Raw genomic sequence first — 6,000 nt, 5'->3', positions numbered from 1 at the left:
GAATATGATGTGGTACAGTAGTGCTTTAAATCCCTTGAATTAAGTGATATATTATCACCTACCTACTGTATGAATTGACTATAGACGTACATCGTTGTTTTTCCCCCTTCTCTTTCAAAGACTCTGGTTGTGAAAGAGGATGACATTCAGCAGACAAACCCTCCGAAGTTTGACATGATTGAGGACATGGCCATGCTGACCAACCTCAATGAAGCCTCTGTGCTTTTCAACCTCACCAGGCGCTACAGTATGTGGATGATCTATGTGAGTGGCGGTTCTGTACATCACACCATAGAGGGGAGGATAAACTGAGGCTATTCTGAACCAGTGAGACTCTCCCTGTGTCTCACACTCTATATGTGGCCTATTTATTTTTGAGTTTCATGATACTTTTATTTATTTAATTTCCTTTCTGTTTAACTCTCTCTCCTTGTCTATATCTCTCACACAACCAATTTGTCTGTCATCTCTTTCTTGCTCTCATCTCATCTCTCTCTGCAGACCTACTCTGGGTTGTTCTGTGTGACAATCAACCCATATAAGTATCTTCCCGTCTATTCGTCTGATGTGATCGCTGCCTACAAAGGCAAGAGGCGCAATGAGACCCCGCCCCATATCTACGCCATCGCTGACAACGCCTACAATGATATGTTGCGCAGTAAGTCTCAACCAATACAGTCTTTGGTCTCAATACACACTCTAAACATAGAAGCTGTGTCATTTTGGAATTAAGAATCCATGTTCTACATTTAGATAAAATATGTTCAGTGCTTACACAATGCCTAAAAATACTTTTTTTTCTGCTAACTCTGGGCAATATGTTCTCTTAATAGATTGTGAGAATCAATCCATGCTCATCACGTAAGTCAAAGCACTGCTCTATTCTAACGCTGCCACTAGATTGACACGCCTGTATTTGTTTTCAAATAACTGAAATGTGTTTTCTACAAATTTGTATTTATTCTAATCAATTGTTACAATTCACACAAAACATACAATTCATACTCCCTCCAAAGCATTTAGTTGGCGCTTATTATTTAGGTTTCGACTTCCCTTCCAAGGGCCTCTTGCATTACAGTATTTACTGTGCTGATGGAAACACTCGTCAGAGTGCGGTACATACATTTTTCATTATAATTATGTTGATATTTTTGAAATACATTTTTGTCTACCACTCCCAGCGGAGAATCCGGTGCTGGCAAAACAGTCAACACGAAACGTGTAATTCAGTATTTTGCCATTGTAGCAGCCCTGGGTGATGCAGCCAAGAAAGGAGTAAGGCAGAGAGCTTCCCAGATTTGAACATTCCCCCACCCTTTTTTCAACCTAAACCCTTTTTCATCTTTCATTCCTTTTTGCATTTTTTTTTTGTTGGACAGGCTTGTTATATTTGACTTTGATAACTATTGGTTGTGTGTATTTTACCTGTAGCTAGCCTAAAGTTTTCCCCCTGGCTTTCCCTGGTTTGCAAACCAAAGAGTTACCTTTGCCGTTTGTCTCCCTGATCCTGCAGACTTCCTTGTCCCAAAACATGCCTGTTTTTTGTAATCCCTTTTTATTCCATCCTTTTCGCCCTACTTTATCCAGTTACTTTTTGCAACTGTCTTTTTATTTTACCATCAAAGTTGATACCCTATTTTGTTTTTTGACTTTTACCCAGATGTGTTTTTATCCTCCTTCCATCATCATGTTACACATTATTCCTATTTGGAAGTCCATTTCTCCCCCTCTAATACATTATCTCTTCACACGACAATCAGTGAGAAAAATCACCTTGTGCTTTCCTTAAAATCATGTTGCCATCCTTACAGCAATTGGCATCAAGTCACACATCTTTTACTTCCCCAGGGTACCTTAGAGGACCAGATCATTGCGGCTAACCCAGCCATGGAGGCTTTTGGTAATGCCAAAACACTGAGGAACGACAACTCCTCACGATTTGTGAGTGTAATGTCATTTATCACTACACAGATTGACTCAACATCTCTTCTGAGTAGAATGCAMAAGAATGTGTGTTTGTGTTATGAATCTCTCTCATCTCTCTCGACTTAGGGCAAGTTCATCAGGATCCACTTCGGTCCTACAGGGAAACTGGCCTCTGCTGATATTGACATATGTAAGCTGTCTGACATCACACCATGTAGAATTTAGTTTTTCACATCCAACAGTTTTCCTCCAGGCCAATGCAAACCTCCTCTGCACTGTCACCATTTGTAGATCTTCTGGAGAAGTCCAGAGTTGTCTTTCAGCAGCCTGAAGAGAGGAGCTACCATATCTACTACCAGATTTTATCTCACAAGAAACCAGAGCTTCAAGGTATTGGAAGGCTACAACCAAAGATCACAGCTAAGGGCATATTTAGCAATGGATACATTAAATGAGAAAATATCTATCCCAATAGTTTTATCAGTTCAGAGTTCTCCAAGTGTCCAATGCCTTTAACATGATGTCTTCTCGTTGATCTTCCAGACATTTTGTTGATTTCCACCAATCCCTTCGACTACCACTTTTGCTCCCAGGGTGTGACAAAAGTGGAGAACATGAATGACGAAGAGGAACTGTTGGCCACAGATGTAAGCTCTGCCTCTTTCTACGAATGCTCTTTCCTTCTCTCTGCTATGTTGAGTTCCATCTCTATTGTGTGTCTCTCTATCCTGTCTGTTTTCTCCTAACTCTCTGTCTCTCTCCCTCCCTGACCCCTCCCTCAGCATGCTATGGACAGTCTGGGCTTCACTCCTGAGGAGAAGTATGGCTGCTATAAAATAGTGGGGGCCATCATGCACTTTGGCAACATGAAGTTCAAGACGGTTCAGAGAGAGGAGCAAGCAGAAGCTGACGGCACTGAAAGTGAGTCCCCAATTCCATTTACTTAATGAAACATGAATAGAATATATTTACTCTTAACAGTGTCAATATAGAACACCACCCAATACATACAGTGGGTATGTATGTGCTTTGCTCTTCAGGTGCTGACAAAGCCTCCTACCTGATGGGGATCAGTTCAGCTGACCTCATCAAAGGACTGCTGCACCCTCGGGTCAAAGTGGGGAACGAGTACATCATCAAGGGCCAGACTGTTGAGCAGGTGAGCTCTCTTTCTCMGTCTCTGTAAAACACCTGTAGAACAAGAAGGTATTATGGACTTAAAGCAAATATTATTCACATTTCCAATATTGTTTTCTGAGTCTGTGATATACTGTAACAGCTATGTTTCCTTTGTGTAGGTGAACTARTCAGTTGGWGCTCTAGCCAAATCCACCTACGACCGCATGTTCAAGTGGATGGTGGGCCGGATTAACAAGAGCCTCTACACGGCACTGCCTCGCCAGTTCTTCATCGGTGTGCTGGACATTGCAGGGTTTGAGATCTTCGCGGTAGGCCTACACATTATAAAGCCTGCTTCTGACCAAACTCTGCATGATTTGATATAGTCTTTCTCCAGACTGTTTCAGCTCATAAACCTATCCTTCTTTTCTACCCCCCCTCCCCATCTCTCCMTTCTCCGCTCAAGTTCAACAACTTTGAGCAGCTGTGTATCAACTTTACCAATGAGAAACTGCAACAGTATTTCAACCACCACATGTTCATCCTGGAGCAGGAGGAGTATAAGAGGGAGGGGATTGACTGGACCTTTATAGACTTTGGCCTGGATCTACAAGCCTGTATCAACCTCATKGAGAAGGTGTGTGTCTGTGGTCTCAGCCATTCAAATAAGGGGCTAGAGCTGAAGGAACTGCCGATGTTGGGGGGGTTGTATGTGTGTGTGATATTATACTGTTTGTGTGTTTCCTGCAGTCCATGGGCATACTGTCCATCCTGGAGGAAGAATGCATGTTTCCAAAGGCCACTGATGTCAGCTTTAAGACCAAGCTGTATGACAACCACGTGGGCAAGTCTCCCAACTTRCTCAAGCCACGGCTTGACAAGAAACGCAAATATGAGACCCACTTTGAGCTGGTGCACTATGCAGGAGTGGTAAGTGTTCCAGTCTGCTGTTYTGTGTGGAATGGGTGTGTTTCTACCCACGGTTCATTTGAGACATTTACTTTTATACAAATCTGTTGATGTCATCATTGACCCTCCCTCTCTRTCCACCCCTCTCCAGGTACCATACAACATCAGTGGATGGCTGGACAAAAACAAAGACCCCTTAAATGAGACAGTCGTCACCTGCTTCCAGAAGTCATCTAACAAACTGTTGGCAAGCCTCTTTGAGAACTTCATCAGTAGTGATGCAGGTATTTTTTCAACTTTATATCTTCACATATTTGAAAGTGAAACTACAGTAAATGGGGAAATAAAGTCCTCATGATCCACGGTTTGATCTTCCAGCTGCTGATCCAAAGACCGAGGCCAAAGGAAAGAGGAAGAAAGGGGGCTCCTTCCAGACTGTGTCACAGCTTCACAAGGTGTGTAAGAGTGAGGTAGAGACAGACGGGCATTACAAGAGAGTGTGTCTAAGTGTCGTATTGTTTAGTAAAGATCAGAAGAAGGGAAGTATTTAAATGTGCTCTGTTTTCCTGAAGTCACGGTGACGTGCCTGAGTTAAGAGGGAAGTAGTTAAGACTTGCAGTGATGTTTAGGTAACTCAACTCATGAACATCACTTTAAGTCTGTGCTACCTCCACTCTTTCATGCCTCTGACTGAGAACGAGGATGAGGTAAGACACACCTTGGAGAACTTCCTTAATGTAATGTTCGCTCAACACATTGTTGTTTCAGGTGAGGTACAGGATTGGATCAAAAGGATGTGGGATTTATCAACTAAGACACTTTACTTGCTGATTGAATTATAAATCATACCCACTTTCTGCTAATCTGCCCATTTGCAGGAAAATCTGAACAAACTGATGGCCAACCTACGCAGCACCCAGCCTCACTTTGTGCGATGCATTATCCCCAATGAGTCAAAGACTCCAGGTAATGGATTATGACATATCTAAAGCTTTAATACAACTGACTTCACCTTGTCACCATTGGRTCCATCTCTGCTGCTAGGTGTCTCAGTGCTGTAAGATTGATTCTTTCTGTCCTCTTTATCCCAGGGGGCTTGGACCCATTCCAGGTCCTCCACCAGTTGCGGTGTAACGGAGTACTGGAGGGAATCCGTATCTGCAGGAAGGGCTTCCCTAACCGGATCCTATATGCAGAGTTCAAACAACGGTGGGCACAGCACCTCTCTGGACAATGTTGAACTTTAACATACAGAGACACAAAGGCTGTATTTTGACAGGAAGCCTAATTCTGATCTTTTTGTAACTAATTGTTTTTTTGACCAATCAGATCAGCTCTGAAAAAGATCTGATGTGAAAAGATCTGATGTGATTGGTCAAAAGACCAATTTGCGGAGAAAAACAATATCAGAATTGGACTGCCATTGTGAACGCAGCAAAACACGTGTGGACCGTCTCGTTATCAAAATGGCAATATGTGCAGAATAAATGACTTTCTTTGTCTTCCCTGCTGTGTGTTCTGTCCTGTGCAGCTATCGTATCCTGAACCCCATGGCGATCCCAGAGAACTCCTTTGTGGACAGCAGGAAGGCTGTGGAGAAGCTGCTGGGCTCCCTGGACATAGACCACACCCAGTACAAGTTTGGAAAAACCAAGGTGGATACTGTATGACTGGCACTAGTGRACCTGGATGAGTTTGCAGCTGAGAGATACCCTTGCGTTTTGAGATCTCATCTCCAGGTGTCCCTTGTGTTGGGGCTGAAGCTTATAGTATGGCCACTCCTCATCGGTTGTTGACAGAAACAGACAGTATGTTCATGTGTATGGGGGCAGACTTCGAGAGATCCACTATAACTGACAGTATGGTCTGGGTGTCCTCAGGTGTTTTTCAAGGCAGGGCTGCTGGGCCTGCTGGAGGACATGAGGGATGAAAGGCTATCGGAGATCCTTACCATGCTGCAGGCTATGCTGCGGGGCAAACTCATGAGGATGGAGAGACGCAAGATGATGGACAAGAGGTAGGTAACACAGGTCAGGCGTTTCCACT

General features: G+C 43.4%; 1 pseudogene; it reads left to right on the top strand.

The window, feature by feature from the left end:
- The first annotated feature begins 595 nt into the window (after window positions 1-595).
- Window positions 596-6,000, top strand: part of LOC111966462 (myosin-7-like) — a 15,610-nt pseudogene continuing 10,205 nt past the window's right edge.

The sequence above is a fragment of the Salvelinus sp. IW2-2015 genome, linkage group LG7 (assembly GCF_002910315.2).
Source record: "Salvelinus sp. IW2-2015 linkage group LG7, ASM291031v2, whole genome shotgun sequence".
NCBI classification, from domain to species: domain Eukaryota; kingdom Metazoa; phylum Chordata; class Actinopteri; order Salmoniformes; family Salmonidae; genus Salvelinus; species Salvelinus sp. IW2-2015.
This window is presented reverse-complemented; position numbering and strand designations above follow the sequence as displayed.